The sequence below is a fragment of the Rhea americana genome, unplaced genomic scaffold (assembly GCF_003343005.1).
Source record: "Rhea americana isolate MKP2758 unplaced genomic scaffold, rheAme1 scaffold_15, whole genome shotgun sequence".
Classification (NCBI taxonomy): Eukaryota; Metazoa; Chordata; class Aves; order Rheiformes; family Rheidae; genus Rhea; species Rhea americana.
The window spans coordinates 6,756,224-6,771,332 of NW_028185594.1; the positions used below are offsets into that span (position 1 = coordinate 6,756,224).

Genomic DNA, 15,109 nt, shown 5'->3' on the forward strand with positions numbered 1-15,109 from the left:
AACATGTTTTCTCACTGCTTTGTAATGTCCTCTGTGACTCTGTTTTGATCCTGTGTTTGCAAGAGAGGGAAAAAAAAAATCCTCTTGGGACCTTTCTTCAGACAGTGATAATGAAAAGGCGCAGGAGACTTCAGAGTTTTAGGAACTGGCCTGTTGCCTAGAAGTTGACTGTGTCTTTAAGAAAACACTAAGTATTTATATCTGATGTGTATCTGAAGTCATGTTTACCCTGCAGTGTTTATTAAACCCGAGTTAATTTTCCTTCTCCCTTTCCTAGGGCTCCGGGAGCTTTGCCAGCAGYGCCTTACGCTCACAGGCAGCGTGGGCCATGGGCCAGCTTCCCCTTCCGCCCTGGCCCTGGCGCGCTGGCGGCACGGTCGTGGCACCCGGCGGTGCCCGGCTGGGCTCAGGAGAGAGGCTTAGCCTTGCGGCTGCATGTTCTTTTGTTCCAAATAATTATTATAAAGCTTTAATTACAATTGCTCTCTCTCCATCCATTACTCTGAAGAGTTCTTGAAAGAAAGTAATTAGTATTGCACTGTCACGTGGCAGTCTCACGCTGCTTTAGAAGAAGAAAATCTCTGTTACCTTGTTTTGCAAGATGACTGAGAATTACTGGTGCTTTTTATTCTTATGATATTTTCCTCAGGGCTGTGTTGGCTGTGGTGAGTGTGGCTATGAGTCACGCAGTTCGGTTGGTGTTGGATTTTCATCTGTTCCTCTTCAATTACAACTGTGTTTAATCTGCAGCCCRGGGAGCTGGCGGAGTTTATTGTCATGATACTTTCAAGGACAGAGCATTTGCTGTTGAATCAGGTCTGGAACCTTGCTTGGCCTTGGGTATTTGCAAATTTAATTTTCCGAGGAACTTCTGTATCCGCAAAATTATTTCTTTGGAAAATTTGGAAAAAGTATTTGCTGTCTGAGCTGCCTAAAGACTTGGATTACCAGCATAAGACTCATGGGGAAAGAGGCTCTGTGTGTGTGTGCGCATGTGCGTGTCAGAAAGCCTGMGACACTTGTATTCATGGAGTTCTTGCTAGGCATCTTTCTGTATCCCTTGCAGTTTGCTCCTCTGTTGTAGCTGCTTGTTCACCTGGTTGTCTCCATGAGTTCTCGTAATTCTCTTCTACTGCTGAAAAGCCAGGAAATAAAACACTAAAGGTTTGAGAGTCTGAAGGATGGGAGAGTTGTTTTGGCCCTACAGTGAAGCTACCAGCCTGGGCTATAAAGCACTAAGATTTTGAGGAGAAATACAGTGTTCTTGCAAAAGTAAAGTGAAGATTTTTTTTTTCTTTTAGTAATTAATCTTATTTGATTAGTCTAATCAACTGTCTAAGCTCAGGCTCTTTCTATGGTATGGGGCAAGCGGAACATGTRTCTGCATAAGGCTGCATCTGAAGTATAATATTTATGTAATACCCTGGTTGAAGTCATTCTTACATTAGAAATTTTTGTTAACATGTCARGGCCAACTAAGGGTGTGTGTTTTGTGCTCATGGGCTTATTTCCTGATAGTTTTTTTGCTTCCTACTACAGAGTCATACCAGTTGTTACACCAAATATATTATACCAGAATTTAGTGCTGCTGTGTTTTAGTTTATTCAATGAACCACATAGACTAAATATAAAAATAAAACCCCTCAAAAAACACAGAATCTTAGAGAAATCTGAGACAATTGCACCGGCATGTAACAATAATCATGACCTCTTGGAAAAGAAATTAATTCCTTCAAACAATGCGAGATTCGCAGTCTTGGGATATAAAGCGAGCTAAGCCTTAGGTGCGTGCTTCTAGTCAAGAGACAGGATTTGCGGTGGTCATGGGCAAGCAGGGGCAGCATGGTGGTTGTATTTCATGTTCCATGATTTGCTTCTCTAATGAGTTAAGCTCTGCTCTTCTTTTGTTTGCATAGTTCTCCTCCATCCTCTTTTCTTTGGACCTTTTCAAAGGTTTCAAGTGAAGTTTAGGGAGTCATTAACCTTTAACAAAATATGATAACCACAAAAAAAAAAGGGATGATGGCCCAAAGTGGAGGCAGCTCTGAACAGATTAGCAATCATCCTTAAGGTTTCTACTCCTCAGGGTACTTGAGGAAATCTTCACGAGAAATCYGTGTATCGTTGCATCCATATATGGCCTTTTTTTAAAGCAATCAAAGGAACAAAATGTTGTTATTAAAGTTTGTGTTGTGAAAGCAGAGGTCTTAAACCTGCTTTCTGTGGGACCTCAGTCCTTGAAAATGTTTTAGGTTCCTGGCCAAAGCGTGCGTTTTTCCCTTTAACAGAGCCAAGCTCTGAATGCAGAACTTGAATCGCTTTATCTTTGTATTGATTTTCAACCCGATGTAGAGCGTTGTTTGAGGCACTCTAGATTCTCTGCTTTCCGTCTCCTAYGCTAATTTTAACTGAGTCAAACCCTAGCAAGAGAGGAATTTTTTTGTCCCGTATGAGGGCTCAGCTGGACAAGTTGTAGCGGAGTTAATTGCGCCGCAGGGACTTCCTGCCTCTCTGCTGAAGGTTCGTGTCTGTTAGAGTCATCTGAAGCATTTCCCTGATTGTTTCTGCCCCAAGATCAGGGAAAAAACGGATGGCTCGGCCGTGCCTTTGTTGCTGGGTCCGTAGCCCGCGCGCTGGCACCAGCTCGTCGTCCTGCCTGGCGGGTGCAGGCGTCCCATCCGCGGGCCCCGCGGCGCCGTGGGCCTGGCGGGGTGCTCGTGCCCCTTGGCTGCTCCGTGGGGTGCCCCCCATCCCGTGCCGGGGATGCTCTTGGCGGGGCTGCTCAAGCCCGTGGGCGTTAAGGTGGCGGCACTCGCAGAAGCACCTCAGGAGCGTGTTTCGTTGTTTTACCTGAAGCCACCCAAATTTAGGGTGGTTGATCATCTTGCTGCTTTAAATTCTGTGAAGCATCGATGATGGAGGGGGGAGAATTTAAACCATACGTTCTTCAGGCTTCTGAAACGATGATATCAATAGATAAGAAAAACCTTATCGAATTTACACTAAGAAAAAAAAAAAAGCTTGTCTAAAGCTCCAATAAGTGTTGTCTATTTTCAGAAGACTTAAATGACTGCTCAAGTTTAAATGTCAAATTGCTTGACAATGAGTAGTAAATACTGGTTTTGTTCATATTAAAAATGTTAACAATGCTGAAAAATCCGAAGAATAATTCATGCTTTGTGAAGCCAGCCAGCTACCTCCTGCCTAGTTTAGAAAAGAGCTTCCTCTGTTGATGGGGTTTGATTAACAACTTGTCTTCTCTAAGTGTTCCTTTTTCCTAATTCATATAGTTCAGTCTGCCCACCAGAAGCAAAGATAGTAACAGAAGACTGATGGTGCTGATTAAAAATGAGTAATTTCTTCAGGGAAAAAATGGCCTCATTGGTGACTACAGCGAAGACAAAGAGATGCTGGAAACTCAGGACTGCAAAACTGACAATGCCAGGGCGAAGGATGTAGGTATTACTGAGTCACAGCCGAGAAGTGGTGCTCTGAAAAGGAGATGCATTATTTTATTTAATCTTTCTGCATCAGGTTCTAGAGTAAGTTTGCAGGTTTTCTAGTGGAAAATGAAATGCAAGTGAAATGAACGCTAGCCCTCCCCACACCCACACCCTTTTGAAGTAGGAGGGTCATGAGAAATATTTATCAGGACATAGATTTTGCTACTGAAATAACAAAGACCACAATTCTCATCTCCAGCCCTTGGCCCAAGTGATAGGGCTGATAATGACTCTAAACAGGTACTTATGTGAACTGCTGGCTCTGATTTTCTAACTGGGCATGTTATTTGGCTAAAATTTGGCTGTATTTTTGGCAGTGGAATTGTTTTTACCAATATGCTATGGGTGAAATAGGGATGCACTGAACTTAAATGTACATTTTACTTTTGTTGCATCATTTTGAAGCATGAATGAATCCCTGATACTCTCTAAAAGACCTGATGGCTTCATATCCTGGTTGTTAGTTTTTACCACTATTTAGCTTATTTTCTCCTGGAAGGCTTATTAGTGGCTTTTCATCCAGTGACATTGCTGGGTTTTTAAAGTCAACCTTCTGGAGTTTAACATATGACATTACCTATGAGCATGTTACTACTTCCTTTTCACTCTAGTGATTTTTATAGTACAGTGAATGCCCTGATGAAACATTTATCTGGAAAAGGCCATAGTGAGAAAAATATATAATTAAATATGTGAACTAAATATTGAACTTGTAACTTGAGGCTGAGCCGATGAATGAAATTAAATGTAGCCAGAAGAAAAGTACTGTAAAACTCATCCAGTATTGCATTTTAATATATTTTTTCACCTAGCTCTACAAGGCAAACTGCACATCAACTACAGGAGTTGATTATTTCGTAAGATCTTATTTAGAGTCTACTGATTGTAACAGTGTTATCTGAGGGTCTTTGAAGAAGAGTCTGTGTTCGGAAGTGAAGCAGCACTGGTGCAGGAGAGCTGAGTGTTTTGATTTCCTAGTCTGATTCAAAAAAACAAAAAACAAACAAACAAAAAAAAAAAAAAAACACGGGGCGTTGGTGGTTTTTGGTGCAGTGTTGGGGAGCAGCACGCTAGGAAGTGAACGGCTACCGGTTCAATTCCTTTTCCCAGGGGCTCGTTGAGGGCTGCTGACCGGCAGAGGCGAGCAGCAGTGAGCGTTCAGTGCACTGAGCTGAGGGTGAGGGAGACGACGTTTTATCTTGGCCRGGGGAACCGAGCGTGCCAAGGGAGACCTGAAGCGATTCATCTTTACATTTCTTCAGTGCCCAGACCTCTTCTCCTGGCTTTTGAGCAGCGCTGAGCGATAGAGCAGCCCGTCACCCCCGTTATTAGTGTCCGACGTAACGAAGATGCAGCGAGCCGGCCGAGGATGAGGGCTGAGCAGCGTTGCGCTCTGCGTAGGTCTGTCTTGTCCATTTGCCGCACCGTGTCGGCGCTGCCTAGCCGTGAAATTCCTGCAAGCTGTGTTCTCTCACGGAGATGATGTGGTTTTCCCTGTGTGTTTCAAGCCTAAGTTTTGGTGCCCAGTTGGTGTTCCAATGGCTGGTCTTTGAGGAATAGTGTTCTTTGAGTGTACATATGTGTGTGGGGGGTTGTGAATAGATGGTATTTTAAATACAGCCCTGACTTGGATCTTGTGGCCCTTGAGCTAGGCACGTACCTTGAAGAGGAYGTGGGACTGATGTTCACAGCCTCAATCCTTCCTTCCACGGGAGGAGCCAAACAGCTGGCAGTGAGAAGAAAGAGTTCGGTTAGAGAGTAAGCACTAGGCAGGATTTCTAAATTTGGCTTTTGGAATTAATGCTGGGTATGCAGATGTAAATCCCAGTGCTATGATGCCATATAGGCCTACTAGTAGACTTACTTAAGCCTGGTTCTCTATTCACATCTATTCCCTTTATGAAACAGGATAGTGGGGGGAAAACACAAACCATTTTATCTAGCTTTTCGTAATTTCATTTTTTCTGATGCCTGGAAGTTCTTTTACAGATTTTTATCACCATTTCTACTATAAATGCCTGTTTATTTATGAAATTTAATAATGCTGTCACTCCAACTGAAGGTACTTAAGTGTTTTGTAAATGTTGAATGGATAAAACCTGAAAATATATGGAAGGGGAATCAGTCATATAACAATTTTATGTGCTGCTTCTCTGTCCTCCTTAGTCTGTAAAGTTGTAATCTGCCCTTACTAAATGCTTTGAGATTGCTAGATGTTCCTCTGGAGCTGTTGAACTAGTGAAAGAGAATTTCCCAGTCTGCAGCAGATACTCAAACCTATCGATTTTGCTAGTGCTGGCCACCAACTGCTGCACTGAATGCATCTAGGAAGGCCCACGATGAAACCAGTCCTGGGTCATGTTTGGCACTAGGATATGTGTTTGGAGCACCTGCGAATTTGAAATGCTTGGTAGATGTAGTTTTTGCCACATTTAGTTCTGACAGTCCCTGCTACCTGTCCGGTTCTGCTCACAAATTGAAAGGAGTGCATTACTGAGTCTGGAGGCAATCGCGCACACATTTAGCAGGCATCAGTCTGGCTTTTGGCCCTTGTCAAAATGGATGCTGAAAATAAGAGCAATATATATTGGTGCTCTCCCTTTATGTGCCAAGCTCTGGGGGATGGATAGCTCAGGATGAAGTACTTCCTGACTCTCTCTTCTGCTCAACTGTTGCAGCACATACGAGACATAAAACGTTGCCTGTGTAGGCATCCCTGTGATGGCTTTGGCAGAACAAAACAGCAGAAAGATTAAACTACTCATTTCTTGTGATTTATTGATTTCATTGTGGCTGTCAGTGTCATTTTAGTGGAGGTTTGTAAATTCAGTATTTCATATATGTGGGAATTTTAGTAATACAACTGTGATTTGTTACATATCAGTGGAGTTACCATCTTTTGGGCTTCAGGAACCTCTAGCTTGTTCAGTAGGTGGATTGGTTGGTTGGCTGGTTTTGCCCCATTGTGCCAACAAACTTGTCATTTATCTAGAACATCTTATRTTTTGCATGTATGCTATATGATGATGCTGAGAAAGCAATACTTGTACAAGAAGAAAATGTATAAGAATCTTAAAAAAAATCTATTGGATCAATCCTTTGTTTTAAATTGGAATTGGATTGTGATGTTGATCCTGATCCTGATGGATGGATTAAGCAAATATACTAATTCTAAAGCTTTACCAGCTTTATTGAGCAAAGATTTAAAACTCCAGGAGAAATAAATGTAAGAAGTGGAAGTGGCTTCATGATCATGAGAATAACATTTATCACCTTCTTTTAAAAATGGCACATATTAGAGACTCAGAAATAAACTCCTGGCATCGATGTGCAAAGATGTCGTCATCATGGGGCAAGCTTAAGGCATGACTTGCTTCTAATTCAGGATATAATTCTAGGCTTTTCGGAAACATAGACCATGATTTTTTTGAAACAGTGCATTGTTCAGTGGTTTGAACTGCAGTGATTGTTCTGAGTGCTGGATAATATTAATAGATTTCGTAAATCCATCCTGTGCAGCTTTAAAGTTTGCTTTCGTTTTAAAACTATGATCCTTCGTACATATGCTACTTAATCTCCTTTTCATTATGTCATTTCTAAATTACCAGTTGAGGCTTATGGGATAGTGCWGTGAAAAGTCTCATCCTAGGCAAACTGCTTTCACCTTCATAGCATGTCATGTTTTTTATTTTTTAAGTTYTTCATGAATGCATGAAAACTGAGTGGCATTTCATGATAACAACTGGACAGATTTAGTGATGATTATCCAGCCTTCATTTAGTAGGCAAGGCAAAACTAAGTTCAGTCTGTTCACGTTGTAAACTTTCCTTATGCTCTSTCTCTCAAAACTTGGTTTTCAGTGATTTATAACTTTGACAAATGTTACATGTTTCAGCTGAAATTCTCCRTATTTAGTGCTAGCGTAAGGCCAAATATTTTGAAGTATATGTGCACAAAAATAATTGCTTGTTTTGCATAATCAAGAGGGAAAAATCTSTATTTCTTGTTTACGATAAAGAGTTTTCATGGCTCTTTCTTTGAGAAACTCTGGTGCCTGCATGCTTTGCAGTAGATGCTGTGTGTTTACTGAACAGGTTGTACTGGTGTCAGCAACTCAGAAAGGCGCAACCTGATGAAAATCTACCCAGACCCAGGCAAGTTATGAGTCACAGAAAATCTTTTTTCAACTTTAGCAAGATGGAGGTTTACTGACACTGTTTCTGTGGAACCACTCACTCACTGGCTAAAAGACAGACTGCAGCTGCTTAATGAGATGACACTTTTTGTGTCTGCAAGTTAAGCTATGCTTTGGAAGTCCCAGTAGTAAAATTTCACAGAAAAATTTGCCAGAGGYTTCACCTTAATATACCATTCTGGCACTGCAAAATTCCCTTGCAGTGACACCTCCCCATGGATTGCTGGATGATCGGAAAAGGGAAATTCTTGCAAGTGCAGGCCCTACCCTTTTTGCACCCCAACACAGAGMAGAGAGGAAGCAGGGCAGGAAAAGAGTAAAAGGAGGATGTCAAACGAGAGCCTGAAATCTGGCTCTTCTTTTCTTTTTTTTTGTGTCATTCTTCACATGTAATTAAAAGGTAGTATGTTACTGGGCAGGTAGTCCACCTTTTATTTCTTCTGCTTTATGATACACAAAGGAGGAATCGTCTTCCAGAGTGGACATTGCTTTGGAAAAGTGAAGTCCAAATAGCAAAGTGCATATGGGCAGGAGAGAAGCTGCAGAAGACATAGGTGGTGCTTGTCAGACTGCTCGTCTGTCTGAATGACTGGGAGAGTTAAACTGCATTTGTATGATTGTAGCAAACGAGGGAGAAAGGACTATTTTCTCCTTTTCACTCTCCAGTATTTGACACTGCTTTGCCATCAGCAATTATGATTCTCCACAAAGTAATAGCTCCCCTGGGCCTCTTCCTCTCCCATGCTCTCTCTGCCTTCAGGAAGCTTTGCAGGAAGGATCAGTTTGACATTAGTGGTCGGGAGAGAAGGCGAGAGGAGCTGAACTTGGTCAGAAAGGCTTAACTGGTGCTGAAGGTGGAATGGTGAAGAATTTGCACAGCAAAGAATGTGTTGGTTTGGGAGTGCATTTAAGTGCATATATCCAGCCTGAGCCGAGTGCAGCTGGAGGCAGACTAGTGACGTAGAGATGTGGTTTGCTTCCCCCTTATCTCTGTTAAACACTGCTGAGCAAATGCAGAGTGCGTTGCGGCCAGCTTTTGCTCTCTTAATGCAACAAGCTGAATGAAAGCTGGAGTCAGAGAGCTTTGTCCAATGAAAAACTGCAAAAGGACTGGCGTGTTATCACTTGCTACTTCCTACAAGAGCAAGCTGTGTTTTCTGGTGCTTTTATTATCTGAAACAGACTGGACTTGTGGATTGCGGTGCAATCATTTAGAAAAGTGATTTTTTTYCCCTCTTCACAGAAACCTGCCTAAAGGATTTCCTGAGGCTTTTCTCAGAAACTCCATCAAAGCAACAAATTAGCTAGTGTCAGCTCCTTCTCTGAGAGCAGAAATTTAGCTCAGTGCTACTCTAGCATCTTTATAAGCTTACCGAGATTGGAAATGTCTTGTTCTTGGTTTGCAGAAATCTGCTCAAATATATAATATGACTTTGTACTTTTTTTCTTCCACAGAGGCAGGGAGAAATAGAATTCAAGTGAGAAATACTTAAAATGCCCCTAGAACCCAAGTAGTTTTGATGGAGAGGGGAACTTGAGTTAGAATATGTCAAGCACATTTGGTTACTGCCTGTGGTCTTCATGCCCTTATGGTATGGAAAGGGCTGAGAGACTTCCTGTGTTTTACTCTGTTGCTTATGATTATGTGGATTTGATCCTTTAACTTTTACGAGATGCTTAGCTCAAGAATCTGTCTGGATTAAAACATCATGAAATCACCTGCACAGATAATTAACAACCACTTCCTCCCTCCCTCCCCCCCCATTCACTGAGATGGAGACGGGTAGAACTAACTTTTTGGCTAACATCAGCATATCCCTGTATCTTAAAATGTGCTTGGTCTCAGCCAGCCATCATTTTAGCTGAGTGCATGGGGACTGAATTCCCCTTGGGCAAGTCCTGTTTGCAGTCTGGTTTCAGCTGGGTGGCGAGATGTTGCAGATTGTATACAGGCGCTGTTGGCCTGTGCATCTTGCCCTGGAAGAAAAGGGRATCAGAAGCAGTTTAATGCAAGCAGAAGAGTCCCGGGCTTCCCAAGGCAGAAGTCTTCTTCAGTGAAAGCAATTTGGCAGGCTTTTGAACATGCTGCTTCCTTTTCTCCTTGAAATCATGTGTAGTTTGAAAATTTTTACTGTCAACGCAAACGCAAACAGAACCAGGTGGATCTTGAATGCATTTGGTTAGTGCTGTCCTGCCAGTCTAAGGTGTTTGATACAAGACTCTGGTTTCTCTCAAGYGCTGCACAGTCAGCGAGTGGTGAGCTAGCAGACACCAAAGTAAATAACAAGGCTCTGCTGAACATGACATATAGGTCTCAAATTACGTCTTTCCCCAGGTATAGAGCAGGTGAGATCTTCACAAGAGCTAAGAGGAGGAGGTCTGTGAGAGGGACAGAGCTGTGGTCTGATCAGTGAACAGAGAGCAGACCAAACCAGTCCCCCCCCCCAAAAGAGAACAGAAGAAGAGTTAAAGCTGGGCCTAGCGTGGGTATTTTCACTTTTCGTTAGCTTCTGCTGCTTTACTTGCATCTCTTTGAAAGAGACGCAGAAGCTGATGAATGTAGCTCCACAGGCTCTGGTTGGGGATTTGCCTGGCATTTAGGAGGGTGGCTGTAAGGCCACCTCCTGTTTTGCTGCTGGGTTCCCAGAGGGGGTCACATCCCAGGCATGTTCCCCACRCCCTTCCTCAGACGGGCTCTTCTCTGCTGGGCAGAACCACTTGAAAAGCCCCTTGTTGAAAGGAAGTGTTGAAATACCGCAGGCATCCACTATGGTGCAGCCAGAGTAGGTAGCCAAGGAGTCATTAAAAACAACCAGGAAAGTTGGACTGGATTGGGAAATCCTCCTGTTTGGTTTGTTTTTATCATTCGGCCACTTTAGTGTAATTCAGCTTTCCCGATTTCGTTACCCAGTTGATCAAGCTGTCACCAGCTCTTTCTGTTGCTGTCATCGGAGAGGGATGCAGAATAATGCTCAGTGACAGCACGGGCAGAAATAATACACAGCGTGCTGCCGCCTTCCTGCCAGTTAAAGACGTTAGCTGATTAAGTGAYGGTGGGCTGATTTGTGTGTTATAATAGTGTCACGTATTTTGTGGGATACTTTTGACAAAATTAATACAGGAATATTTACACTAGAACTGGAGAGTTGGTCATGATTTGCAGTGTCTTTTGAGAGTCAAGGTATAGCTTTTTTTTCTCTCTCTCTCTCTCCGTATAAAACCCCAGTGATAAAACATTTCTTCCCTCAACTTTATTCTTTTCTGTAAGCATTTTTCTCAGCAGCAGACTCACAATGTATGAAAGTGCAAGGCAGAATAGTAAGCTTTTCACTTCTGAAGTGTGATGGTTTGCAAAAAATGGGGATAAAAGGTTAATCTACAAAATTTAATTAAACTTTTTTCAGCTTTAATAAGCTATGGACTTGCTAGCAAAATCAAAAATGGGTTTTGGATTAGAAATGGCACTTGCAGTTTGGATTTAAGAGACTGGCTTTTTTCTCTCTTTTTTCTTTTTTCTTTCTGGTTTTTGTTTGCCTGAGCACTTTAAGTGTTGCAGAGATGCGTCTGGAGTGGACTGCCCTCTTTTCCCCTCTCGCGTTCACCTTTCTTTGCTTGCTGATTCCTTGTCTGCCTTTAGTGCAAGGAGGTTTTTATACACTGCTTGTGTTTGGGGATGAAGGGGGCCTTGTCTTGACACTGGCTCCATGGCCGAGTTCCCCACCACCCCCAACCCCTTTTCTTGCGTCTCCAGAAAGAGAAAGCTCCGTCTTGGGACCTGTTGGTTGCTTTATCCCARGACAGAGGGAATCAACCTGTCTAGATGTGCTGTGGACACAGAGATGGTSTCTAGCATAGCTGATCTCTAACTACCTGAAAATCTTAACAGTTTTGACTCGTATGCCAGGAACTGGAAGTGATGATGAAGAAAGCTGTGTGTACAAGAGAAGTCAACTGTCTTCCAGCTTTGGGAGTTGGCTGTTGAGTCCCTTTGCTGCGTCCTTGCTCAGTGTTGGAGGGTTTCTGTGTGAAACTGTGCCTCTGGCTGGGAGTTCCTTTGAGAAGCAGCAGGAGGAAGATGTCCACTCTCCTCCGCTGGTGGATGAGAATGCGTAGGCTTCGGCATTTCAACTAGTTGTACTGATTTTTGTGTTTTTGTAGGTTTTTTGGTTACATTTTGAGCTGAAGGCTTTTCAACCAAGATTAATATTTTTCAGATGTGGAGATATATTTAATGGGTGGGATTGTGTTTGATAAAGGGAAGTGTAAACTGATTCTCACCATCTGTGATGGCAGAGTCAGAGACAACTTGCAACCCCTGCGGAGGGTATGCAGATGACAAGAAGCAAGGTAGATGTGCCGAACTGACAAGGCTGAATTTGGGAACTTGCTAGAAGAAAGAGCGTAATGGCTTATTACAGCTCTCAGGGTCATCTTTTAATTTAATTTGGGTCTGAACAAAGCCATTTTGAAGCTGCTGGATTTGTCACCTCAGGTGCATTGAGTTTGGGGGATCCTGAATTGGTTTCTGAAATATAGCCTGTTTTGAAGCCTCCTTAAATTTTGATTTAATTTCTTTGGCCTGGCTGCCTGGTTTTGCTAACAGCTGACCCTGGAAATTTTCATCAGGAAAACTTGAATTTTTTTCCTGTCAGCTTCAGTTGTTTGCTTGATGGTGAGTATAGGGAATTATTGGGCTATGTTCAATCAAGCTAAATTCATTAGTCTGTTCCAGATTCAAAATAGAGGTAAAACATCTGCTTTGGTTGTTGAGATGAGCTGCATGCCAACTGCAGCAATCCAAACTCAAAGAGATGCGATGTCATTATGGACTGATCTCTGCGTTCACACGTGGTTGCGCTRTTATTAACGGAAATAACATTGTCATCAGCCTCAGCAGTTAAACATTTTAAATCTGATTTTTTTTACTAGATATGCAGAAAGTGAATGCCAGAGGTTAAAATCCACAAAGAGGAGACTACTTTGTGAAAAGGGAAATAACTGACCATGGTTGTTCTCACAAGCAGTGTAAGCTCCAGTGACCCTCAGAGAGAAATCAGGGAACTTTTACACTGGTGTTTAGTTTCTTTCAAGTGTATGTGACACTTACTATGTATGAGAAAGCTAGTTGGGAAGCTTCTTAGGTGTTCTGGAATGAATATTTGTTAGCAGCATGGCAGCTAATGGAGTGGCACTCCGCCTCGAGAGGCATTAGCTGCACCGCAGATCGTCGGCAGCGGGGAGCCTGTGCGCGCTCTGTGCAAACTCAGGAGGAAGCTCCTTGAACCTGAGCAWCGTCCATCTCTAATATAATGGCAAGACCAAGAAAATCAGGTATTTCACACTTTGCTCCAGTCCCCTAAAACGTCTTGCCCCACATTTACATCGCCTTTATGGCTCCAGAGATTTTGTTACTGTCTGGGGCCTGGTTTGGACATCCATAGTAGCAGGGCATTAGAAGTCTTGCTGATCAGTGCAGTGCTGAGAAAAAAAAATGAGTTTYGGGAACATGCAGAGTCATGCCTGCAAAATATATCTGTCCTTCATAGAAACTCAGCCTGTGAGCTGAGGGGAAGGAAACCATAGCTGCAGAGTGAGAGGAGCAGAGTGTGWGAGTTGTGTTTTGGTTGTACCATGCGTTAATGTGTGTGTCTCCCAAGGCGTTAAAGTCTCCTTAAACTTTTGGGATACWTTTTTTGTTTGTTTCAGTAGAAATTTCTCCAGCATCATGTACCATGCTTTTGAGATAATTACCTTTTTTGTGAATTAATACCCGGCTGAAGTGCTAGAAAACACGTGTTCTTCGCTTTGCTGGAACACAGTCCGTACAGTAGCTTCTCCTTTTTGCCTGAAGCTTTGTGTTTGTGTAAGTGTGGTGTGACCTTGGGATAGGCCTGATTGGCACTGGCTGTAATGGAGCAGAAATGAGCCCTCCTTGCCTGCAGYGGTTTAAGTTCTGTGCGTCTTGGATGTGGAAAACAGATAACTTCTCTCAGTAACAAGCCTTTCATATATTGCAAACTCCTCTCTTGTCCCCTTTRATTTTTCTTCCCTTTAAGCTGAATTGTCCCAGTTTGTTCTGACTTTCCCTGTAAATCATGTTTTAGAGCTCTGTTTTGGTCCTCCGGTTTCTTGAAATAGATGTCCCAACCTGAGTGTGTCTCAGCAGTTGCAGCCTGAGCAGCGCTGAGCAAAGTGGAAGCACTACTTTGTGCTTCTTGCAAGCCAAATTCCTGTTTTAAGGTCTCTTCCTCTTTCAGAACACTGTTCATTTATGTAAACTGCTATATAATGGCTCTGAATTTGTTGCTAATAGGCATGATGTGATCTCTTCCRTACTGAATATCTGCTTCTCCTTCCAGCCCACTTACTTTCACAATTGGTTGAGATGACTCCAAACTCWGATCCTGCTCTCCAAGGTCTGCGTAGCCCCACCTAGCCTGGAAGTACCTGCAGATGTTAAGGTGGTCGCTCTTTCACGGCTGCCTCTGTTGTGGGCGTTGCACGAGRCGGACACAGTTAGCCAGCGATAGCCCGAATCTCACCGAATGAGATCCACAGATCTCACCGAATCGGCTGCCGCGTTATGTAGTGTCTCAGTCGAGATGCGTTTGGCAAAAATGCAAGGATTCAAAGGGGAGTACGTGATGAGGATGAGTGCGTGCCACATGTATTGGATAGAGCACTTAAGGACTGTACAGACAGAGAATTACTGGGATACTTCTCTGTACTGTGTYGAGTCTGCGAAGGGAGGTGAAAGGCGGCCGCGCTGGTGCGCTGAGGCTGCCCGTGGAGGGGCTGCTCGTCCTGGCTGTGGGGTGCAGAGGGGTCCTCACTCAGGCCCAGCCCAACAGGGGAGAGAGTCTCAGCTTCACGGGTAATAAACTGAAAGGAGATGAGCTTGCAGCATTTCCGTTGCGCTCTCTTCTCTGTGGTTTTTTGTTTTGGGTTTCTCTTTTTCTTTTCTTTTTTTTTTGGTTGCCAGTACCACTGTTACAGTAAATAGTGGGTGAAGGCAGGATGTCAGTGGTCTCCAGAGGATATGAGGCCCTTGTGAACTGAAGAGATGTTTAGGAGGACAGCAACAGGYGGGGTGGATCTCTGTTCTCAGAGCATTTCCCTATGCACACAAAGTGGGGTTTCTCTTCTTCTAGGATTCTAGACTTGTGTGGTTGGTCACCAAAAAAAATAAAAAATAATAATAATAATTAGAAAAAGCTAGTGTATTTGGGATGTGTTTGAATCACTACAGGAAAAGCAAGCGGGAAATGAAGCCTTTGGTGTGATTGATGTTTTTCAAGCGAGCGTCTTTGTCTAGCTGCTTTATTTTTAAATCTCTAGTGAGGGGACCTACCTCTGGGGTTCATATTGCGCCACCCTGCTGCTGATGGTGTGTGTTTTTCTGCTGGTAGTT

General features: G+C 43.1%; 1 protein-coding gene across 1 annotated transcript in view; it reads left to right on the forward strand.

Annotated features, from left to right (window-relative positions):
- The window catches only part of ANKRD44 (ankyrin repeat domain 44), a 125,434-nt gene that overhangs the window by 25,714 nt on the left and 84,611 nt on the right, over positions 1-15,109 (forward strand). The window lies entirely within an intron of this gene.